Below are 25,636 nucleotides of genomic sequence, written 5' to 3'. Positions count from 1 at the left end.
GAAGCTGCTGGAGCCATCTTTATGGTCGACATGAACTGGACAATGCAGTAATGTCACCTGGGTACAAAGAAGAAGGAATTGTATTTCAGGAGCTTTTACTCCTGTATCTCCTTCTCTTGCGCTATATATTCAGATGATTCTTTGTCAGCAGAAATGGCTTTTGGTAGAATTCCTGCTTGTCCTTTGTTATTTTCAGAATTCTGTATTCCTCCCCTCACACCATTTGCTCCTTTGCTCTCTGAACGCCATCCAAAGCCTGATGAAGCCATCGGGAATCTTTCCACCAGCTTCAGTGAGATCTCAGACCATGTCCACGTCCACCCTTTCCCACCCACTGCACCCCGCTCTTGCATCCAAGGCTGCTTTCCCCATGGCGGTCCTTCCTCCTTGATCTGCCTCTCCTCCCACACCTCTCTGACTCCCAGGCTTCCTCACCAGTCAGCTCACCTCCTTTGCCGTCCCCACCTCCAGCCACTTTCTTGCATCCTTCTGCCCAGGTGGTGCATGATCTCCTTTCACCCCCTGCTGCAAACGGGTCGCTCCCCTCTCCTGCCACCCTGGCCACCCCCTCCATCTGGCCCTCCCCCACCAGCCCTGGCACTTGCTCCTCCTCAGCTGCAGCCAGACAGGTCCCTTCTTCAGGAGCTCTGGGGTCATTGGAAAGACATGGCAAAGAGTCTCCCTGTTCCATTTTTGGGGCTTGACTCCAGCCCAAGGGGGCTTGGCTGTTCCTGGGGTGCCTGGTTTCCTTGGGGCGGGTGGAAGTGCTCCCAGAGAGGTCACCGACATCTGCATCTGGCTGCGATGGGAAGCAGCCAGGAGCAGGCGCTTGCCCAGCTAGGACAGGCTTAGGGGAAAGCTTTAGCTCTTGAGACCTTGCAGCTTTTTCTCAGGACATGCAAGTGTGGATTTTCAGGCAGCCTGGATTTGCAGCTCTGCATGGGTGGGAGGCAGCCCAGAGCTGATGGGGTTGGTGTTGGCACCTCCAGATGGGTCACACGTCCAGCCAGAAGGGCAGGAGGGTCAAGAGCCTTACAGGAAAAATTAGTAGAAATTTTAACGCTGGAAAACAGTTTTTTTCATAGTCTTGTTTTTGTCAAAACAGCAAGAGCAGCTTGGGTTTATTTTCCATCCAGAAAAAAGAAATATTCAGCTTATAACAGCCGGAACGGGAATCTGCAGCCCGAACGGACAAGAGCTGCCATTCTTCCAAACATCTCACTGTGGCACCTCATAATGTGAATTTTGGGCAGTGTTAACAATATAAAATGTACTTGGGCAACCTGTCAGAGAGACTGGATGTCGGCTGTAGACCAAAATACAACTCCGGCCTAATTGTGGGCCTTCATGAGGAGCCTCATGAGTATGTATAAATAGTTGAAAATATGCCGTGACACCCAGCTAATTCTTCAAAATGTAGATAACTCTGCAGTCACGGTGAAGACTGATAAAATGTATGATTACACCCAGCTAATTCTTCAAAATGTAGATAACTCTGCAGTCACGGTGAAGACTGATAAAATGTATGATTACTTGGAAAAGGGAAGTCACCTGTGAATGTTCAAGCTGAGTTAGGCACATGAAATGGTACGAGAAGGTTTTCTACTCAATAATAACATTCTTCTTCCAACTTCAGTTACGGTGGCTCCATTATGCCCCCAAGACATTTCTCTGAATTTCCTGTGCCAGATAAAACATTGCTGATAAAGTATTGGACTGTGTGTGGGAGCACTTTAAAAATATCTATGTAAGACCAGAAACAAAGTACTTCAGTAAAGAAAAGTATTTTCTTTACCATTTATCATTGGATAAGACGGAGGTAGCTGGCAAAGCGTGTGTATGGGTGCGGCAGGGGCAATCGCTGTGACTGGGGGAACTGGAACAGTTACAAAGAGGTTTGGAAAAGATGCAATTAAAAATCAGTTGCGTTTCCGCAACGTGTATGTGCTCCCCGTGCTAGGGCAGAGGAGAACCCCGTATCACTGCGCCCTTCCCAGTTGGTGGCCAGGTCTGCTTGACTAGAATAGTTCTGGAAGTGCAGAATTCTTTTGAAATGTAGCATGTATTCAGGAAGCAATCACAGTCAGCACCGCTCCAAAGATATGTTGCAACAGTCCCGCAGTACTTAATTCTTCTGAAGACATTTGTCACTATTTGGTATTAATATATGTCTTAAAGACCTTTTTGTGTATCCTGTTAAGTTACCAAAATGTAGAAGTGAGGGCTGAATAGATAAAAATGTTGATGAATAATGCTATGGGAAGGTCAAATGTACTAAAATATTCTCAGCTGAAATGCATCAGCCAAAATTCCTATCAGTTTAAGCTCTGCTGAATGACCCTTTGTAATGATTTTTTTTTAATCATTCCTTGCATGTTGTGCTATAAATTGATATTTTTCTGGAACAATCATGCAAACCTCACAGTAAGTAAAAGTTGTCCTATATTCAGATGACAGGCAGCAGCTAGGAAAACACACTGCAGTTTGCCTGATTTTGAAGGATAACTCTTACAACCCAGGTTTTGAGGGGAGGTTTAAGAATTTCTGCTTACTAAGTTAATTATTTTGGATCATATGCTTTTGATCCTCCGCTTTTCTGAGGAGCTTTTGTGGGAAGAGGGTAGACCGCATTTGGCTTTTCGCAAGTGGGACTGAAGTGTTTAAGTTGTTGCTCTGAATGACTTGTGCCTGCCACAGTAGACATTCAAGGGTTTTCAGCGTAACGACTCTGGGAAGAGGAGCACCCCACAGCTCTCCAGCGTCTGCCCGTCAGTCTGCGGCTGGTGTGGAAACGACAACCCAAGGGACTGGGGGCCATGTACGTCAGTACAAAAATAAGCCATTGAAGCCGTGACAAAAGATGTTTGTGCTCCAAATGTACTTATGCTCTTTGGTTTTAGTACATTTTATCTGGCTCCTTTGAAACAAAAATAGTCCTGAAGCTACATGGAAGGGAGGAAGGCTTGTTCATCTTCTAGGAAACCACTTGAATATTTGTATATATGAGAACAGCTAATACAGAGGGAAGCAATAATTCTTCAGCAGGCTGGAAAGCAGGTGGTTCCTGTTATGAGTACCAGATGTGCCACTGAGTGTTTCTGTGTAAAACCAGCCATCAGTCCAGGGCCGTACCGCTGCTTCGCCTTCGCAAACAGACTTACATCCATTGGGTCTGGCCGGCTGCATGTTGCACCATCTGAATTTGGAAGACAGAAGGGGAGAAAGTCTCACCTGTGAAGGGATTTCTGCCCTGCTCTGGACCATTTTACCCTTCTTCTAGCCCCCTCCCCAAACCCTTTCCCTGTGCAACTATCCAAATGAGATTGGTGAGGTTCATTCATTGAATCTCCTGTGCTCCCTCGCCTACCCTGGGAGACAAGACCACGTCTGTGTGGAGCTTACCTATAGACCGAGGAGGGCAGGGTGTTGTCTTGCCTTGCAGGTGCTACTGGAGAACAACTAACCGTGCATCATTAGGACCAAACCAGCCCAGTAAGTCCCAGTAAGTCAGTTATTGGTAAATCAGAGTGTGTTACCAAGGTTAGTTTCATTAGCTAGTAAGACAGTATTTGGGATTGTGGTTGGAAGGTTCCTAAAAATGCCTCCTTTTCTTATTTGTGGAAATAAGAATAAGGTAATAACTATTACCTTCCTGCAACCCCAACAAATAATGCATGCGCAATCTGTGTCACATTTTGTGAATCAAAAATGAGTCCAGAGCCTAATCTTGAGAGAAATGTATCTGTCATCTCAATGGGAAGTGAAGAGAGTGTAGAAAAGACATATTTTTCTCCAGACTTTCAGCATTTTGACTCTCTCTGATTCTGCTGTAGGATTTTCCCCACATCAGCATCTTCTGAGTTGGCTGTCCCGTCTAATCCAACTCCCATTCCCCTTTGTCCTCTATGGAGGTGGACGAGAGCCTTCATTTCCTTGGAAAAGGAACTTTCTTCCTGCTGATGGTTATGTAATCCCAGAATTTGGCTCCTTGAGCTTTTCTCTGCCCAGATTCACAAGCTCTGTCAGTTCTGTTTAGAGGAGGGGCCCTGGAAATGACAGAAATGGTTGTGTCTCTGCTCCTGCATGTGACTGATGCAGACTGTCCCCCTCGGCACGGCGCGTTTGGGTACTCGGGGTCCGGTGTGTCTGGTTGCTGTCTGCCAGGGTAAGTCTGGTTTTGAAAGTGGTCTTTTCCCTGCGTGGTTGGTGGAGATACAGTGACTCCGAGGACCAGTGCTGAGTGACATGTCCTCTTGCATGAATATGGCCCTGGGACGTTTTTTTCCTTGGCTCATATATACAAACCTGCATTTCTGCTTCAAATCTGCTTGCTCTAATAGTAGTAGTATCTCTCCTCTAGCCATCAACACAAATTCAGGATGCCTAAAACAGAGATTTGGGTCTTCCCCTAAGCTGCATCTTTCTCAGATATTGGGCAAACACCATCACCCTTGCACTTGCAGTCTGGGCATCATCCTTAGGTTGGATGTCTCTGCAGGTCCTCACATCCAGGCGATGCCCACATCTTGCAGATTCTTTCGGTGCAACTTCTCCACATTTCTGTCTGTCTATTCTCTCTCCTAAAATTGTTATCCAGATTTTCAAATGTCTCGATTACTGCAAGGTTATTGCCCTACCAATATCTGCCCAGATCCTGCTAAGAAGCTTGTTTTCCTAGCTCGCTGTTTTGAATGTGTCAGCTCGCTCTATCTACCCCACCATCAGCTTCCCTTCTCTCTTACAGTGATATTCCATTCCTTTCCCAGGCATCATCTCTCATTTACTGTCAAAACACCAGTGCCTGCCCCAGCAGGATCGCCTCCCACCCTCTCTCCCACCATCGCCTGCATGTTTGGTTTTGTTACAAACACTTATGCGCCGCTTGGGCTGGAAGAAGCTCCTGGCAGGCATCCAAAATGCTTCTTTCTCATCCCTGAAACCTTTCTGAGCAACATCTTTCACTCTGACACCTGTAACCAGCTTAGGACAGGAAAGCGGCCGGGATGTGGAGAGTAGAGAGCACTCCCCGTTGTGTCGACCAACACTTTCACGTTGCTTCCCTGTATCTACCTTTATTTATATTTCAGGGCAAATGTTAGAGCATATGAACTGGGCTTTTGTGTCAGTAGGTTACTTAGAGCAACGGTTAGTTCTCCTAAGCACAGTGTTAATACCAACGAGGTCAGCAGAGAGCTATCCAAACGCACCCCTCCCCTGACGCATTTTGAGAAATCCCCGTTGCTTCCCTCCAGCCTTCAGCAGCAGGCTTGCCTCTTCCCCGCAGCAGCCTGCTCTGCCAGGCAGCATCCTCTGGCTCAGAAAGCCTTCGGTTAGGATTTTGGCAGCTTACTGCTCCAGATGTATTAGCTCAGCGCAGATGTAGAGGGCGATGGGAAGGAGAGGCGTGTGCGTGCAAGCTGCAAGGCAGCTGCCCCTCTCCTCCTCTGTTAGCACCGACCATGGCACGTCCTCCTGTGTCACACGGTGGGGCAGTGGGACTGCAGCCCCCAAACCACATGGGGTCTGCGATCGGCCGCCTTCCACCTCCCTTGCTCATCTGTGGCTTCCCCCAGCCTTGCATAACAGGGGCCACAACAGTGCTGGGACTTGTTAAAAGTGCACGTCTTGCAGCTTTCACAATTGATTAAAGGAGCTTTGCTTTTTACGAACCAAACTGTTTCTAAAGCACTTTAGCTGTGGAAATAAAAAAACAAGCCTGGAGTTGGAGAAAGTAGTCTCCTTTCCTTTTAAAAATTCACCCTTCTAAAACTTAATGTTTGTTAATACTGATAGTATTTATTAATAAATGACCAAGTGTTGGATGCCTGAGTAAAGTGCCTCTAAGAACATGATACTGTAAACCTTCATTTCAAAAGCTTTTTAAAATACTTCATTTGTTTATGTCTGCATAGCCCAATAGTATATTATTACATCTGGGTCATTTCTCGGTCATCACAAGCCCACTCAAAGCACCAGCCACTGTCACGCTGTGCTACCACTCTAAAGGTCCATGTGAACCCCTGGGCAGCGCTGTCCGGAGTGGTCTGCCCCATTTTTCACAGTAACTGTTCTAAAACACCTCTTTCCCCAGGGCTGGAGCAGTCCCTGCTTTCAGCGCTGCCAGGGAAAGTGGCACCCTTGGACCAAGGCAGCAAGCCCAACTCCTCTGAGCCATCATGATCACGAGTTCCATGGCCGAGCAGTGAGCGGAACTCCTGCCCTCCTGAGCCCCGGTCCTGAGGTTTCAGTACTGGTCTGAGCACGCCAGCTCAGACATTATATCTCCATGGCATTCTGCAGTGGTCCTTAGATGCTCTACATGAAAGAGAAGAAATCATGGTTAGCAAAGGGCATGCTAATCATGTAAATGCCTTAATTACCTTGATTAGTCCCAACCACAAGCATAACCCTGCTTATCCTGCAGTGCCTGGTAGTGTGGCTAGGTGGGTCTGGATCAGATGGCAGGGGATGGGGTGTAAGGACTTACCTTCACCCTAAATATACATCGAGCCCTCTGCTCCAGGAAGGAGTTAGTATCAGGCGTATGTGGAGTCGGGGGTACTTGCACTGGGGACATGAAATGACATCTCTGTGAGGAGGGACTGAGCTGATCCTGCTCAGCTCGGAAATGGGACAACAGTGTGTCATACGATGCTACACGATCCTCTGGTGAACTGCATGAAGGACGTGGATAGGAAGGGATCACTCACCCTTAAAACTCTTGAGTCAAATTTTCATGGGCAGCACATTAAAAATGAACAAACAAAAGTACTTTTATTTCATACCCACATTTAAGACAAAGAGCCCAGTGCCACAGGGTCTTCCAGAGACCAGCTGATACTGCCTTTAACAGGAGTTCAGAGAAATGCACGCAGAAAAGGTCCATAGATGGCCATTTGGCACAAAGGAGCAGATGTAATCCATGGCTCAGACCTTTAGTTGCTGGGAGCTGGAGGGCTGTCCCAGAGGATCCCGTGCTCGCTGATTATCTGGATTTTTCAGTCTCACCTCAGCATCTGCTTCTGGTTACTCTGGAGACTGGAAGGTGGGTTGGAGGGATCTCCGCTCTGAGCCAGTATAGCTGTTCTTACACAGCGGCAATGTCGCATTTGGCTTTAAAACTGTTGCTAGTGAAATCTCAGTGCCTTTAGGACTATACCCTTGATGTAATGTCCTTCTGCCTCCTACAACTTCTTCAAAATTCAGGAGAAAAAAAATAGGTACAAGAACTTAAAAAGCAAAAACTAACAAAAATGTTTCATTTTAAAAATATTTTGTGTATTTCTGCTTTATTCAGAAAAGTTTAGAACAACTCCTGTTTAGGTAATGTTAAAATAACAAAATGCATCAAATATCTGATCATTTAGATACTGGGTTTGGCTTTGGTTTTGGTGTGGGATTGCATGCCTTAAAATCACCCTCCCGTTTTCATCCTGCAGGTGGGACTGATGACTTTAGGAGGGATTTCTCCTTTGACATTCTAAAAATATAACCTGGAAATAGAAGCAAAGTGTCTTTTAAGGGCATATTTCTGGAGACAATGGAGCTTGATAAAACAAGACAGGATGAATGGCTTTGTGCTGGTTTTGGCTGGGAGAGAGTTAACTTTCTCCACAGTAGCTAGTATGGGGCTGTGTTTTGGATTTGTGCTGGAAACAGTGTTGATAACCCAGAGATGTTTTAGTTGCTGCTGAGCAGCGCTTACACAGAGTCAAGGCCTCTTCTGCTCCTCACCCCACCCCACCAGCGAGGAGGCTGGGGGTGCACAAGAAGCTGGGAGGGGACACAGCTGGGACAGCTGACCCCAACTGCCCAAAGGGACATTCCAGACCATATGGCGTTGTGCCTAGCGTATAAAGCTGGGGAAGAAGAAGGAAGGGGGGACGTTCGGAGTGATGGCGTTTGTCTTCCTAGGTAACCATTACGCGTGATGGAGCCCTGCTTTCCTGGAGATGGCTGAACACCTGCCTGCCTATGGGAAGTAGTGAATGAATTCCTTGTTTTGCTTTGCTTGCGTGCGCGGCTTTTGCTTTACTTATTAAACTGTCTTTATCTCAACCCACGAGTTTTCTCCCTTTTACCCTTCTGATTCTGTCCCCCATCCCACCTTGGGGGAGTGAGCAAGCGGCTGCGTGGTGCTTAGTTGCCAGCTGGGGTTAAACCACGACAGGCTTGTGTTGGAATATCATTATATTATTTATATCCATACACAGGGATTTTGTTGATACCTTGCCCTCTTACGGCAGAGGAGTCCCCGTTGCTGTGCTGGCCCACACATGTTCTGTGGCTCCAGGAAATCAGACGCAGAAGGTTTTGATGGGTTTTGTCTTGTAATGGAGACTTGTTCCTAGAATGAACCACTCTTCCAATCTGAAGCCAGTAGAAGTTGGCCCTGAACTTTTGGGCATCCCTCGGTGCTAACAGCCACGTGAACTTTGAATATATTGCTATATAAATTACAGTCTCATATTGTACTTTTTGGCAATTGACACACAAAGGAGAGGGAATATAGTCTAATACTAATGTAAAGATTGCTTTATATAGCTTAAAGCTGTCTTTTGGAGCATATTTTATTTTTAACATCGCACCGATTAGCTCCAAATATAGACTGCGGTGAAATGCAGACTGGGGAGAGAGAAAGGAGCACGCGCGCGTGGCCTCCCTGCCCCTGTGCCGCACCGGTGCTGCTGGGCGCCGGGCGCTCCTCTGGCTGCTCCTCCGGTCGCTGCCCAGCCGCGCCCACGCTCTCCTCCCCTCCCCAAAAACGGGGAGTAGACCCTGGCCCTACAATTTACACCCGCCCTGCGCTAGGCCCAGCGCTCCCATCTGACACCCACGTGCGGGAGGTTGCAATGCCGCGCAGATGCTGGCGAGGCCGGGAGGAGGAGCGTGTGGCACGGCGGAGGTGATATTTTGGCACGGAAGCCGGTGAATCAGAGATGCAGCGAGATGCAATGCTCCTCCTGCCCGGGCACCCGCAGGTCCCACCCTGCTTCCCGTGGGGCCCGGGGAGGACAGGGTCACCTGGAACGACTTCACAGGCAACGACAGACCTGGACATTGGCCCCAGTCATAGCCATCTTCGCTCTTCCTTGGGACAGGCTGGCCGTTTGCACGTTCTCCTGCTTTCTCTCATGCCTTGCCTCCACGGCAGCTTGTCTCCCCCCTGCCCTGCAGCTGCAGCCACTTTCACGCGTGGCCCTCACACCCACAGCCCGGTCCGTGGGACAGCCGGGTGCAGCGCCTGGGAGAAGGGCCCCCCTGCACCCCGAACCGCTGCCGCCGGGAGGGAGCGCATCGCCCTTCGGCAGGCTGGAACGGGACGGGAGGTGTCCAGCACCTGAGGAGGAAGGTGGGCAGGAGGGCTCCTCTTTCTGCAATGCAGTGATGAAGGCGCTGCCTTGAGGGAGGGAAACCCTGGCATGGGTTTCTTCACCAGAGGGCACAGCTTCAACAGGACCACTGGAGAGCATTTCTCCTGCCTTGCTTGTCCGTAAACTGGTGCTGGTCACGTTTCTGGGAAATGAGCTTTCAGCTTTTCCATCCAGCTGGCTTTTTTACGCCAGGGATGAAGGCTCTGCCTGGGAAGGTGGCAGACCTCTGCCTGTATCTCTGCTGCTGGTGAGCACCGATGCTGCACTGGATGGGCAGCAAGAGCTTCACCTCAACCCTGGACTTCAGCGCTTGGTCTGGTGTCGGTACCACAGGGACCTGAAATTGAGTTTCCTTCAGCCTCACAACCATTTGGCCATGCGATATCACAGACCGCTTCTCTCGCTCGTTTTTGTCTCCTCTTCCTGCTGGGAGCCCTCCGTGGGCTCGTGAACCAGCTTGCCAAAGAAGCAGCACCACGTGGGCTGCGGTGCCTGGTCCTGGCTCGGGGGAGGCAGGCAGGGCTGCCTGGTGTGCTGTGTGGCACGCCGAGCGGCGGCTGCCGTTTCCATCAGACGCAGGTGGGAGGACCGGGAGAACCAAAGCCGCCAGGGGAATCAGAAGGGAGGACTCTTCTTATTATTAGCCATGTCACCCGATGACAGCCGCACCTCAGGCGTCCACCCACGCCGCTTCCTACTCCTTTGAACCAGCTGCTCGGCTCGGCTTAGTGGGGAAACGCTCAGCCAGAAGCTGCTAGTCCATATCTGACGACTCAGTGTAAAATTAAACCACTCTGCTGCCGGAGCAAGGAGGAAGGCATGGCTGGTGTCCGGGCTTGGTGGGATGGTGGGGAGGAAGGGCTCCCTACAGCCAGGACCGAAGGGCTCCAGGAAAGTCAGTGGAGCGGTGGCTTTGCTTGGACACCCATTACAGCAAAGTCATTGCTGGGCTCCTGGTCTCTTCCCCCCTCTGATTTCAGCTCACTTTCCTTTGCTTTTCTGCTTTTCCTACTTTGAAGCTTCTGTTCAACCTTGTGCTTACCTCTAGGAATTCCTCAGCATTTGGGCTGAGATCCAGGGCAGCTCTTTTTGTTTGCAAATTGATTTAGTCACCACTCGAGTTCTTAGCATAGGTGCTGTACATTACCTGGCAACGTTAAATCATACATGGGTTCTGCCAGAGGAATTAGAAATAGATGAGAAATTGGAGGTATTTCAGGCACTCTCTGCACAGAAAGCCTGAGGGATCATCACGGCTATCAAGTCTAGTGAGGATTCCCCAGCGGCCTAATAACACAGATTTAAAAAAAAAATAATGCATAATTAAGCTTTCCTTGAGCTGCCCTTGTCATGATGTTGGTGCCCCTAATGCTGCAGGCAGGTATCTCGGAACTCGTATTTCTTAAAAACTCAGCCCTGCATGCCTTGTCACCTGGCTCTGTTCTGTGACATCCCACTCGTCTCCTGGAAATATCTGGGACACGGGATGGCAATCCAGGGGCATGAGATAATACAGGCATTTCCAGCGCTGATCTATAGAGAAAAGGGGCCTGATCCCACCCTGAGCAGCCAGACAACATCCCAGGACGGGGGCTCATGAGCTGCACCCACGCTGCTATGCACCATGAGGACATGGGGGCAGCAGAAGTCCCTGCCTCCATTCTCCTGTCCCTCGTGTTAAACCTGCTCAGCAGCCTGTTTAAATGCTAATAATTAGCAGTGAGCTGCTCACTTGTCATTACGCTCCGTGTCATTACGTTCCCAGAGGATCGCAGTGGTGTCTCACCCACAAGCAGGGCGGTCTTGGGGATCTCCCCCCGCAAAGGTCAAAGTAGGGCTTGCAACTGCTCTCCTTGCAGTGATTCTGCTGCTCTCCCGGCTCCTGGGGCAAATGGTGTTTCATCCCTGAGAAGGGTTTAGCAACCCCACCTGGACTTAGTGAGTGAGCTTTTATAAGTGTTTTATAGATTTTACAGTATTTTAGTTTTATAAGGTAAGTCTGGGCAAGAAAAAAGAGCTCTGCCACCCAAGTCCAGGCTGCCCTGGGGTTTTGTTCGCAGGTGGGAGGTGGCGTCAGTTCAGCTCTTTGGAGCAGGAGGAAGGACACCGGCTGAGCATCAGCCTCCGGGTAAGCTGCTGCTGAGGAGCAGGGGAGAGCAGTCCCTTCCCCCGGCATCTCGCCAGCCCTCTCCTTAAACCTCCCTCCAAGGTGATCCTCCTGCAGAGAGAGAGGCTTGCTTAGCTGCCAGTGAATTACAGCAAAGACTTAAGACATTTTAAAATGATCCCTGCCACTGACTGGCTGCCTCTTCCAAGCAGGAAATAAGTTTTCCTAATCACTATTAACAGTTTGACACTTGGCATGGAAAGCCTAACTGCGGGTTCAAATCTCTGTGTATAGCCTGGATCTTGACCTGACTGCTATAGCTCTGTAATTTTTGTAATTTTTAAAGTTTCATTACTGGGTAATTCTATTCTATTCTATTCTATTCTATTCTATTCTATTCTATTCTATTCCGTTCCGTTCCGTTCCGTTCCGTTCCATTCCATTCCATTCCATTCCATTCCATTCCATTCCATTCTATTCCACTCTATTCTAGGTGTTATGACTGGTTATGACTTTGCACCCCAGGCAGTGCCGCTGGCCCTGGGTGGAGGGCAGGACGGGCATCCCTTGCTGCGGGAGCCCTGTGCGGGGCAGGGGACTGAGGGGCCCTGCTGCCTGTGCTGCCTGTGGTCCCTGCACCTGACACAGCGCCGGTGCCTGGCACCTCTCCCGGGGGGCCTCAAGGCAGCAGAGGCATTTTCCTCTTAATATGTGGGGCTGTGCCAAGCCGGAGGATGACGCTTTTATTCTAACCGCATGAATTCCTGGTTGCAGGAGCTGTTCAGCGCAAGGCATGGCTTCGAGCAAGAAGGTGAAGGCAGTGGTAGGTGGATGGGAGTGGGCAGCATGCTGGTGGCTGGGGCTGAGGACAGGTCGCCCTGGTGCACGGTGAAGATGCCCATCGGCTGGCAAAAGAAAAAGCAAAGTACCTGGTGTGCCTCACCCCAATCTTAGCTTGACCCGGTTCAAATAAATCCTCTGCTAGGGATTGTCTTCGCTGTTGACTTTAAATAGCAACACCTTCATTAACCTAAGCCTTTTCTTGAGCCTCATGGCTGCTCTCTCTGCTGAGTCTTTTCTGTCACCCCTATCTCAGACTGACGGTCCAATCCTTCCTACACCTGCACTGGTGCTAAGGGCTGCAGGCTCAGGGAGGTGGTTTAAAGCCCTGGCATGTGGTCCATGGGCTGTGGAGATTCGCCCTAGGAGGATTTGTCCAGCAGTCCTCACAGAGCAGCATCAGGCATCTCTCTGCGAACCAAGCATCACAGCTGCTTTTTTTCTTTCTTTCTTTCTCTTTCCTTCTTTTTTATTTACACAGGTTAAAAAATGCAGGTATTGGAAGACCCCCTGGCAATACCCGACACAAGGCCAGCTTGTCTTTGAACAGGCTACGCTGAGGTGCATTGATAGACCTGGGTGGGAAGAGCCCTGCGGGCAGCAGCCGCCGGCAGAGGGGGGCACGGGGACGCCTGCTGTCCTGCACGGGAGCCCAGGGAGGTGGCAGGGGGCTGGTGCTGGGCCATGCCACGGGGGTCTGCGCTCCTACCCCCGAGCCAGGGCATTGCTGCAGGTTGTTGAAGTCTGTGCTTTCTTCCTTTTCTTGAGTGCAGGGAGAGACATGACCTTTCCCTTGGACTTCCTTGTGCACGTTAAAGCCTTCCTGGAGGAACCGGTGACTTTCTCTTGTGTAATTATTCTGTTAAATACACTGTGTAGCAGAGTTGGTTTAATTTGTTGGTTCCTGTTCAGGACACGTCAGACTGATGGTTGCTTCTTCCACATCTCCAGCCTTGCTGCAGCTGCGATGGCAGGTATGAAGTTGCCCCTGGCCACTGCAAGGGAAGGGGACTGGGGAGCCATGCTCAGAGCTGTCCTCTGGCATGACCATGGTTGAGCTTCCTCTTATGGATGGCTACAGAAGGCCCAGTCAGGCTCAGACCTTTGGATACCAGAAGTTTTTGATCCCCATCTTTATTTTCATACTATTTGCTTTGGATGGGGGTAGAAAAGCTTTCAGAGCAGCATTATACCATGGATGACTTTTGGGGCAAGTTTTGGCACAAGCAGATGGGGTTGAAAAGCCTTTAGTGTCATGACTCAGGCTCTAATTCATTTAGGAATCACAGCTGCCCAATGGAAACTATGACTTAGGGATCAGGGGTTATGCCAAATGAGCTAGGCAAAAAAGAGAAACACACCCAGCGCTCTGCTGGCACGAGTTGCCAGGTTATGGATAGAATCACCCAAAGCTGTTTGTGTCCTCTCTGCCCTAGCCCATTCCTCCATCATCCCCAGTGCATCTTACCACTATCCCCCTTCTCCCTACCTAATAACAAGGAAACCCCAAACCAGTGAGAAACCTGTGCTGCAAAGAGCCTGCGCAGCCATGTGGGTGCCGGAAAGCATGGCGTGGTGCCCGCTGGGACCAGCGACAGCAACTCCCTGGTCTTTGCTGGGAACTGCCCCAGATACACAGTGATCCCAGCAGCCTCAGATATACGACCCGATACAAGGGTGAAAAGCTCTTCCACTGGCACCCCGTGGTGTCACGACCTGCTCCCAGGACTCTGTACTTACTTCATCCAAAGAATGAACGAATTAATGAAAATATGTAATCTTAACCTTGAAACTGGCCCAGGTACCTTGGAGTCCTTCTGCTTCCAGTTACCCCTCCAGGCTGATTCTTCACATCTGGGTGGCCGGGGGATGAGCTGGGTCAGTTTAAGTGTGAGGTGCTTCACCGTTACCATGTCTTGTACTTAAGAGGTGATTTCATCCCTCACCAGGCAAGTCATAAAAATCCCATCATTATGGATGTGATGTTCCCTGGGGACAGGGTGTACTGCCACTGTGTTTCGTAAAGCCACAGCCATTTTCGGTGTTAAGAACGGCAGCGGGTGACAGCCCCATCTCACCCACTAGGGTTTTGGGGGGGGGCGGGAAATGGTCCTCACTCCTGCATGCACAAGCCCATTCACCAACACCGGCAGGCAGAAATGTGGAGCCATGAACTACCCCCACCATCTCCACATGACCTCTGGGAAGGGTCTTGAAACCGCCCCAGCACCAAAAGAAAGCTTGGATGACCTCCAGTGAATGCACTGCAAAGGATAAAGCCTACAGGTCCCTTGACTGCGAAGGAGAAGCCAGATTTTGGCACAACAATGACAATTCACATCCACTTAGAGATCTGAGCTATAGTGTTTGTATCTCCGCTAAACTGCCAAATAACCTCTCAGCATACTGACTGGGGAGTACAGATCCACCTGCTGAGCCAGATAAGTGCCGTAGGAATGGAATAATTTAATTCCTCTGTTTGCCAGAGTGAAGCAAACTAACAAAAAGCCCATTCATCTCTTTAATAAAACCTTTCCTCCTCTTTTGTAATCAATATGGGTCAGATCTCTTTTATGCAACACAAGGCTTTAATTCAGCTGAGTAAAAAACATAATGTAATTTTGAGAATCCATAAATGCTCTAAATGTGATGTATTTAATAGCGTCAATCCTGGCTAACTAGGAAGCAGAAAAATTACTTTTATGACCATTAGGGATGGCGTTTACTATTCCAGAGCAAACACCAGTAATTTTCTCTCTCATATATTGGCAAATTCAGTGCCTTCTGACAGTGGAGAATACATGTTCCCTAACCCTTTACTGTGCTGAAATAGCTGTTTAAAAATAACTTTTGAGGCGAGGCATGATCTGATCCTTTCCATTCTTCTTCAAATGCATTCACACCCGGCACTGCTCAGTAGGCTAACCCGATCTTGAACAAATCCTTCACAGATTTTTGGTAGTTATCAAAAGCTCAGTTTCAAGACCGGAGAGCTTTTCACTCCTAAAGCATAGCAAATCATCCGGGAGAGTGTGAAAGCGACTCTGGGCAATCTCCCTTTTGTAGGGTAATTTACTTTCAAATAAGCAGAGAGAGGTGTTTATGGACTCCCCGCCATCCCCGCTGGCTCCACGACAGACTCTCGGTCCTCCCAAGCCCCAGCCAACAATTCAGGTTCAAACAGGTTGGAGGGTGGGGACTACCGCAGCTCTGGGCAAGCCCCTGGAACTGGCCACAGCTGGGGCTGCTTCTTCTCCCCCCCGGTTCCTTCCATATGCCACAAGCAGGACACCAGCAGCACCCCGCAAATCTGCAAACCCTGGAGAAGATCAACCCAACTTAGCATATTCCCTGGCATTGTTATACTGTTGGGTTTTGGAAGCAAAAAGCAGGCTCAGTTCCCCAGTGGAGTCCAAGCTGGAGCTCGTCTCCTCTCTCCTGTACCCAACCATGGCTGGAGAGCTGGAGATAAACTGCAGAGTTACTCTCAGGGCAGGAGTTGCCACCACCAGCACTGCAGAGACGGGCCAGGGAAGAGGGTAAAACCTTTTCCTCCCCACCTTAGAGCAGACTTCATCATTTAATTCTATTTCCTCTGTCGTTATTCATACATCCAAGGAAGACCTTAACACAGATGCTCCAGCAGACAGGGCTTCCAAAGGGCCCCTGCGTGTAATTAAAGAGCTGCCCAGCGAGCGGGCAGTACCTGCCTGCGGCTGCTGGCCCACAGGACACAGCACCTCGGCGAGTGGGTGAGTGACACCTCATCGTACAGCTTATTGTGAGGGGTTTGCTAAGTGGAGGTAATTAACGGCTGGAGAACGACATTTAAACATGTGTTTGATACTTTCTCCTAGAATTAGGACGGAATTACACTGCTTTGCATTCTGATTAATTCTTTTAGCCTGCAACTGACTTCAGATTTGCATAAGCAGTGTAGTTCATGCTTTCTGCTACCGAAAGCCAAAAAGCAGGATATTTTTCAGTTATTATTTTGCTTTCAGTATTTCAGTTAATCTCCACGGTGCATTTGTCATTGTTCAAGAACATACAATGCGTTGCCAGCTCTATCATTAATGCCAGCTCAATAGAATAGTGTCAGAATGATGACGTCTCATTTGTATGAGTTTCAGCTTTTCTGATAAAAATAAAAAATCCTGAGCCCCATCTGTAATTTTTTTGACCCTGCATGTTGCTTTCTGCCCTACGGATCACGTGGTTCAGCCTGTGAAACTATATTTATGGTTCCCCCCCCATGGGTGGGGATGCTGGGTCCTGAGCCCATCGCTGGCACGTTCAGTGCTCACAGTTTTAAGCCCATTTATCCAAACCAGAAGCTTGCAGCTCCCATAATAGAAACATCACAACATTACAGTGCGAGAGCTCTGAGGTGGAGCTCATGCTCTCTGCAAGCTCTTGTGGGATGCTCTGGAGTACACGCATCTGCCAGTCACTGCCTGTCAGCTAAGCAGGGCAGAAACAAAAGCACAGGCAAATTAATTAGGGAAAAGGAAGACCCGCTTTCTGCCCTCTAATTCAAGCTCCTTGGCTAGAAGGGGCCTCTTTTATTTACCGCAGCTCCTGGTTCATGAAGTGCTTCTCCTTTCTGCACCACAACACACACACTATTCTTTGTTATTCTGTTACCCTCCAATAAATCCCCAGATGAAGGGGTATTTTCTTCATTTGGCAAGTGTAATTAAAGGACCTTGATTTAAAGTCACATTTCCATATGAAACTTTTGTGCTTGTAACAAGTAGCCCGTTCACCCAGGCGTGCTGCTAAGCCTTTACCTGCCGGGGAGGAACTGGGAAAGCGTTGCACGTTTTTCTGTCGGAGGGCAGATGCTTCCCTGTAAACAGCGACGGGCGCTTGAGTGCAGACCCCCGGACAGTTCAGACTGTTGCTTGTCTGTGCATGTTGCAGGATAACCTTGCGCTTCGGGATGCTGTAGTTGGCAATTCAGTACCGGTTTAAATGCCACTGCTCCGGGGGTCCGTGCAGTCCCCTACCCCAGTGTGCCAGCTGTCAGGGTCACCTCGTCGGTGCGGGACTCATGAGGGAGAGGAGGCATCTCCTGGTTTTCCCATGTGTTGCAGCTGGGAGAGATGCTTCAGCTACAGCCTCCCACCCCTGGTGACAGTGACAAACCTCCCTGTTTGCCAGACCGGTATATGAAAAGCGCTATGGATGAAGGAAGTCTTGGCAATAATTTCCTTGTTTACAACTAAGTTTCCAGTCTGTCTCCTTTAAAGTAAAAAGCAGGGATGTCATATTGTTCAGCAGCAGTTCTCTCTGATATAAGTATTTATAACCACTTCATTACTTAGGCCATCAGTAGAACAACACTTCCAACAAGCTGTAGGGGTTGTCCTAGAGATCAGCGATGCAGGGCTGCAAGGCATCGATGCAAAGGTAAACCGGAGAGCACGGTTCCCACACTGCACTCCCCAGTGCCAAGCCTGGAGGAGCGCTGGACAACCCAGCAAATCTTTGGCATTGAAGAACTCGCAAACAGCAAGCCAGGGACCTAGCTGCTTTGCAAATCAAACCCCGTAATATGGAAAGAAGCAGGACACTGTGGCCAGCAGCACTCTCAGAGCAGGGAATCAGGGAGCTGGAGAGCAGAGACGCAGGTGGCCCTGCAGGTCCAACGCGGTCTGTGGGAGCAGTGGGGAGGGATGAACGTGACAGAAAGCTGAGGTGGTCTGGGGGCTATGAATCAGTAGGAAATGATGCTGCTTTGGGGCATGGAGCAGAAAGGGAAAAGTGTGTTTGACTTCAAGGATGAGGAGGAACAGCGTCAAAACAGGAGCTGCATGAAAGTCCTTCTTCTCAAAAGCCAGAGCTCCCTCTAAGCTCAGTGCATGCACTGAATAAATAGACACCGAGCTCCTCTGCTCAGGAGGTGTCTGTACCAGGCTTGCTGTGGCACTGCAGATTTGCTGGTTGTATGCCCAGTGTGGATGCTCAGGTTCACGCTGGTGCCGTTGTGACGTTAGAGTCAAACACCTCTTGCTGGGCTGCGAGTCACCCAACAGAGCCAAACCCCAAACCCTCCTCATTGCCCCTTTAAGTTTAGACTGCAGCGAACAGGAAAGAAGCCCAAGCCCAAGCAATGGTTCATCCAGAAGCTCACACTGACATTTTTATCCCATTACAGTCACACACACACTCAAACAGCCCAAACACATCGGGCCAAAGGGCATCACAAGAATTCAAACAGTTTCAGGCTCTTCTGCAACTGCTCAGCCATGTTATATCTCCATGCCCTCGCAGAATATGCAAGTTATAAATTCAGACACAAGAGCCGTTTCTCCCCTCTCCTCCCTTGATTAAGCTGCATGACCAGATTAAGCTTGGGTATGAATGTCATAACTTCTGGGGGTGAATATCAACCTTTCCTGAAGAGTGGTGGAAAGCTGCTGGGCTGTACTTGCTGAGCTCTGAATTTACAGTATTGTTTATCAGATTTCTCAATATTTACACTCAGTTCCCATTCCAGTAAACAGATGACATATTATATGATACTACTGTTCAAAAACCCCAAGGAAATGAAAACCAGAAACTCTCCGCAGCAGAAACCCACAGACGTGAAAGGTGCTGAATTTAAGTTCCTTCCAATGCCTTTTTACTCTGTCCATTATTTATAGATAACATGCAGTTCATCTGTATTTAGAGCAGGCATGAGCAAAGATAGGCATTGCTTGATGGGTTCAGACTCTCAGTATTTTTAACTCACAACCTGTCTCCAACAGTGACAATTTCCAGATGCTTTAGAAGAAAGATTTCTGTAAGGGATGATAATAGGAAAGCCAGGCCCTAAATCAAATTCTTCTTTACTAAAGGAACTCTGCTTGTGACAAGGAGCGTGAGGAATATACTCTACATTTTCTGAAACTCAGTTGAGCGGAAAATGAGAAAATGTTCCTGTTTGTGCACCAGTGCCTGGCCCTGTCTGAATCCTGGGCTGCTCTGGCACGCTCTGGCATCCCGGGGCGTTGAGCTGCCCAGGTGAGTGCCTCTCCGTGAATGTGCTTGAGATTTTTCTTCTTTTGCTAGAGTATGGTACCAGCAGTGCCCTTCATTTCACTTCTTATCTTTTTTGCAATATTGTGTTTATCTCTGTTGACAGACAAACCTACAGTGCTTGGTGATGCCATTGCACAGGAGCTGGCGGATGGCCCGTCCACCCTGTGCACAGCAAAGCCCTTTGGTAACAGCCTGAGAGAAAACATCTTCCTTAGAGGGTATTTTGTCTGCTCTTTAAAAGCAAGGAGAACAATCGGTGAAATAAGGAGGAGTTTCCAAATCAGTGCTGCCTCCCAGCTTTAGCCGCAGAGCCCCCGCATGGCTGTGGGGTCTGGCCGGAGCCCCAGCCCTGCCCCGGGATGGACAGGCTGCGGGTGCCCCCGGGGGCTTCGGGAACCGCACAGGATAACACCAGTGAAAGCAGCTTCAGAGGAGCCAGTGACTGGGAAAGCAAACAAGTCCCTGGCTGGGACAGGCCCGTCGCATGTGGTTTTGCCCCAGAAAGGGAAAATCCTTCTTGCTTAATTGCAGGGAAGCTGTTGTTACCTTTGTATCGCACTCTCCTGTCCTTAATGAAATTGAATAATTTTACATAATAAATCGAGCAGTGCACCTGCAGTACGCAATGTAGATTGGGAAAAATGTTCATTTTAATTACACTAAGTTTATTCAACCATGTTAATGCCAATAACTCCATCTGGCTGGAGCAGCAAGCACAATTTGGCATTTATTTCCAGGTACACAAAGCTTTGGTTTCTGCAAACTGAAAGGAGATGAGCCATCTAAAGGAATTTGATCACAATGTTTGATTTAGAAAATTAATCTTAAGCTTTGAGAACATGATAATAGCAAATAAAGCTGTATCAACTTCACCTGGCTCAGAGTTATAGGGGGACATTTCCTGCATATCAATTAGCTTAATATGGAAGCAGTTTTGGCAATGGCTCTAATTCAGTAATCTATACCTCAAAGAGTTAAACAAATGAGAGGATTTTAGGTATTAGATTTGATTTAATATTAATGTGATACTTTTTCATAATACAAACTAGCTGCTAAAGAATTCTCTTTAAAGACCAGCTTTGAGCTCAGCCATGATGAGGTGCCACGTGTGCCATTTTGTAATGGGTGATAACCTCTCCTAACAGGCTGTATTCAGTATTTGTACACTTCATTTTAAAATATCCCCATGTGAAGTGATTTTAGTAGGCGATCTGCCATGATACACATTAGCAAGAGGGTGACACTCTTTGTATTTCCATGGTGAGCAAACCCAGACCCCTTCTGCTGTTGTTATTCTTGTGTTTCTTGGTTTGTATTCATTTATTTTTTGTTAAAAGAAGAAGTTTTCTTCTTTCTTGGTGCACAGAGGAAGACAAACCATCCAAAGACAAGCACATTTACAGAGGTGACAAAGACGTCGATGTACATCTGCATCTAGACTTCAAAGCATCTGCACAGAGATGAGGGCCCTATCTGAAAAAGCTGTGTGTTACTTTTTAAGGGAATGAGCAAATGTACAACCTCATTAACATGAGTTACTGTTGTTAAATAGCCAGGAGATATGAAGAGAAGAAGCAGGTTGGCAGGCCCTTGTGGTTCACGTGCCAAATGAATATGGAATTGAAGAGGTTGCCATGAAAAGGAAACTTCTTGCATAGTGATTTACAGTGCGAGTGCCTAAGCATAAACCAGAAATACTTTAGGGGTTAGGAAACACTGAGATTTAATATGTATTTCTGTGATGATAAAGTAAATTCTTCCTGTTTTAATAGCATCTTCTGTAAAGCTTCTTTTTAAAGAGGTCATTCCACTAGATATACAGCAGATACAGGATATGGAGAGCTTGGCTATCTAAAAGCCACTGCAGACGTAGTCCCTAGTCCTGGTATCTGTGGTTAATCTCACAAGTATTCACACAGACTTTGCCCAAGATATAAGATTTATAATATAAACCATAATACAAACCAGCCTCTTTATCAGCCATCTGCTGCAGTCTGAGGTTTACCCAAAGAAATAAGAACGGTTACGGTGCTTTGTTCTCAGCTGATTTTGTGGAAAACAGAAAACCTAGCCACGCCTGATCTTCAGGTCCAGCGTATTTCACCACAAAGCTCCTACTCCTTCATTAGAGAGCCCCAATGCATGAGAAGCAAGAGCTGAATTGCCTATCATTTATGGGACATAGCTGCAAGGCAAACAAATCCCCTCCGGCAACCAGGCTTTCCTGCGCAAGGCGTTGTTCAGACATGCATGTTCCAAGGAGCTCAACAGACTTGGGAAATGAAAAATAATAGGTGACTGCTAAGAAACGGTAAACAGAGGGATGTGTACATTGCAGAGCCGGTGCTGGGCCAGGGCTCAGCTTCACTGTGAAATTATATCCGTAAAGGAGATGCCACTATGGAGGGAAATGGTGGAAAAATAATTAGTGCTAATGGCAGCTCAGTAAATTAAACTTGCAGACTCAATTACCTGGTACTCCCATCTTCGTGGGTGCTGTGAGGATCCCTAGGCTGGCAGATAAATGGGTCTGGAGCATCCATTCACCAGCTGATGTCTGAGTTGAGAGGTGAGGATGATGCAAGAATGGAGACACAAGTCCCACCGTTGTAGCAAACACGGGCGCAGTCCCAGGGCATCCTTTAGGCATGTGTTTTGGGTACTGGCTTGTAGGTCAGGGGCCAGGGAGAGAATTTCTCACCCCATGCTGCGTGTCTGAAGGAGCAGGGTGGGATGGAGGACGGTCCCTCCAGAGGCTGAGCCGCATCTCGGGATTGGGATTGGGATGCAGTGTCGTAAGGGGCAGAGGGAGCAGGCTGCGCATTGCTCTCTGTCCTCGGAGAGGGCAGGCTCTGTCCGTGTCCAGGGCAGCACGAAGCCTGTGCTGGAAAAAGTCTTGAAAGAGAGGAAAGAAGGGATCTGGTTTGGATCATCGCTGTGGCAAAGTCTGCAGAATAGGACCGACGTTGTGCTGGAGGACAAAAAAATAATAAAGCTCTGTTTGTCGGCCTCTGCAGAGCGCGGAGATGTGGTGGGAGCTGGCTGCTGCCCAGGCCCAGCGTGCCCCTGCAGCGGCCTGCATTCAGACCCAGATCACCCCGGAGAGGACGAGCGCTTTCCCATCCGCCCGGGGTGGTGGCCATGCCAACGTGCCCCGAGGCACACGGCAGCCCTGGCAGGGCAAGCAGGGCGGCGGGGGCAAAGAGACACCCAGGGCAGAGAGCTTCTGGTTTTATTTACTTTTGCAGGGGTGGTCATGGGCTGTTCGAGTCTGTCCGACTTGTCCTTTCCGTTGCGAGACCGCTGCTCCCTGTCACAGCGAGTATCTCTCTCCGCGCCCTGCTGCCAGCGGCGCGGTGCACGCCGGGCACGGCAGCTTTGCCGGCGGCAGCCCCGGCCCCGGCAGCGGCTGCGCTCCCTGGTGAGGGGCCACGTCCCGCTGGGACGGCGTCGGTGCCCTCACGGCCGCGCAGGGACGTCGTGCCCCTTCACTCGATACGTGCTGTCCAGAGCAGCTTTATTTATAGGAGAAGATGCAGGAAGGGGGAAGACGAGCGTTTGTGGTGGCCTTGGACCGGTAGCTGGCTGCTGAGACATTCCCCTGTACCTCGGTGCTTATTTTTGTTTAATATATTGCCCTTCTGTGTTTATTTTGCAGGTGTTTATTTTGGAAAGGGCTCTGTTTACATTTCTGTCTTTACGCGGAGCACACATATGGTGATATTTGCTTTGCCAGGACTTAGCATTCCTCCTCCTCCCCTTCCACTCAGCCCTCATTCCAGCTGAGCCGCCGGTTACGGCCGGCAAGTGAGAGGCTCCTTTTGCTTTCAGCCCGGGTTCCCACCCACCAGCCCTCGGCCCCCTCGGTCACTCAGGCAGCTCACACAAAGCACGTTCGTGCTACAAAGCGTTTGGAAGTATGGCTGATACCGGCACTCCTCACCCTCTCCACCTCCTGGTACGCCAGAGGAGGACAGGTGTGATGTTCTCCACATGTAAAGCGTCTGAATTACATCGCTGCCAAAGGCCTTTCTCCCTCTTCTGTCCCTCCTCGCGCGGTGGCCTGGGCTCAGCAGGGAGCCTCGCTTCCCCCTGGGCTGTGCATGGCAAACCTGGCTGCGGTTTTTCCCCTGGTTTGTGCTGAGGCAGTGGAAAAGCAGATAAATCGGATCTTCCACGTCCAGCCTGAGAAGCTAGGCAGGTGGAGCTTAACTATTTCTTCAGAGGGAAGGAAGCCACTGAAGACCTTGCACATGAGGTTTCCCCCTCTGTGCCAGGCTAAAAAAGCAGAATGAGGATGTGCTACGTGCCAGCTGTGCTCTCCTTTATATCTTGTCTCCCACCAAAAACCATGGTTGAAGTTTCTAGGAAATGGGGAATAATATTCCCTCAGCCTTCACTTGTGGATGAGCTCACTTCTTCTTTTCTCCAATTTCTTTTTGTAGCAGGCTCCTGTCAGCAGTACCACCATTTCACTGGCGGTGGTGGTTCTCGACCTCTTGCCCGACGTGTGGGCTTTGCTGCGGTCCCTCTCTGACACCATGCCACCATCCCTTGCCCGTTTACAGCGGTCTCTATCAGGTTCACTAGAGCTCTAACGATGGGAAATCCAGCTGGTCACTTGAGGGCATTGCAGACCTCTCCAGAGCAAACCCTTGGAGTGATGCTGAGGAAGGGCCTTGTGAAGTTTGCAGCACAACAGATGAATACCCAGTGACCCCTCCAGAAGAAAATCCAAGACACCTTTATGAATCTTACAGGTGGATGTTGAGGTGTGACAATTAAAAACTAGTGACTTCTTGCCTGTTTTTGTGGTTTTATGTAGTCCACGGGTAAGAGGTGTGTAAGGGTTACACGCACTCAGAAAGTAATTCAACTGAATGTGCATCTGTCCTACAAATAGTGTGCACGTGCATTTAATACCACTCAACCTGGCAAAGTATCAATCTCATTTGAGTCTTTTTCCTCTATGACACAGCTGATTACCAAAAAATGAAAATATGACAGGAGAACTCTCTTCTGACAACCTCCTCTGGCCAGACAGGACAGTGTCCCAGACCTCAGGTCTGTACAGAGCCCACAGCTCCTCACACAGATGGTGGCAGAGGACTTCAGCTACCTAAGAGTCACCTCCTACCCTCCAGGTGCAACAGGAATAGCTCTGGGCAGGGGAACTGTGTTCCCAGGTGCAGTAACACTGAGGGACAGATATGAACACTCTTCTCTGTCCTCTGAAGAGTCCCTGGGAAAGTTAACACAGGCCTGATCTGCTTTAGCTCTTCCAGAGACACCTTCCCTCACCTCTTTTAGCATCTGTTGGGTGCCTGCAACCAGGAGTCTCCCAGGAAGGCAAGAGGTGAGGAGCCACTGTGGAGTGGCTCCTGCAAGAGACAAGGATGAATCTGGGTGAATGACAAAGGCTGACTTTCTGGATATGGAAGTACCCATAGCACGAGGCCAAAGTTTGGTTTTGTGTGCTTTAGGGACACGCAGGAGTGATAAACTGAGGATTGGTGGATTCTCCCTTGGGAGACTCCACAGGGTTCTCCCTGTGGGAGAAGGGTCTCCCGACAGGGTCTCCCGACAGGGAGACCCTTGGACTATACAGCAAGCATTCGGTCCTTGCCTCGCTAGCATTTGCTTCCTTACTCTCTCTAGGGCTGGATTTCATTTATTAAAGCCAAGGTCCAAACCTATGGAAAGAATTAGGCACTTCAAGTAGTCCCTAGCTGGGAAGTGGGCACCCAAATCCACAATTTAGGTCCCCAAAACCACTCCTGGGCTGCCTCAGTCTGGAAGATGCCTGAGGTCCACCAGCATGTGAGTTTTTCACATTCGCATTACCCAGCGTCCCAGGTGAACGTGTGTTGCCAGAGGCCTCATGGACCCCTGTGGACCCCCACTAAGCTTCTCTCTGGTGCCCAGACTGCCCTTAGGACAACAGCATGGGCTCTTCTCCCTGAAAGACCTCAGCCCTGTAGTTGTCCTCAGAGCCACTCCACCAAAGTGGGCAGGGGCTGAGTGCCTGCAGAAAGTGGGGGTGCTGGCACTTTTCCTTCTGCCCGTCCACTTTGGTCCCTTTCTGTCTGAGAAGACACAGGTGCTGAGACCTCCTGGCTCAGGACCTGTCTCACCGCATGGGGACAACTGCTCTCCTCCCCTGGGCCTGCCCCACTTTGCCTGGCTCTCCCACAGCTCTGCTGGTGCTCAAAGGCCTGGGAAAACTGGTGCCTGGGGCTTTCGCTCATGAACCCTCAGCACCAAGCCCAGGAACTATATAAAT

At 49.3% G+C, this 25,636-nt stretch overlaps 1 protein-coding gene across 1 annotated transcript in view; it reads left to right on the top strand.

Annotated features, from left to right (window-relative positions):
- NCALD (neurocalcin delta) overlaps window positions 1-25,636 on the top strand; it is a 128,042-nt gene that overhangs the window by 32,574 nt on the left and 69,832 nt on the right. The gene's annotated exons all lie outside the window — the stretch shown is intronic.

This window comes from Mycteria americana, chromosome 2, assembly GCF_035582795.1.
Source record: "Mycteria americana isolate JAX WOST 10 ecotype Jacksonville Zoo and Gardens chromosome 2, USCA_MyAme_1.0, whole genome shotgun sequence".
In the NCBI taxonomy this organism is placed as follows: Eukaryota; Metazoa; Chordata; class Aves; order Ciconiiformes; family Ciconiidae; genus Mycteria; species Mycteria americana.
Note: the sequence above shows the minus strand (reverse complement) of the source record. Positions and strands in the feature narration are given on the sequence as shown.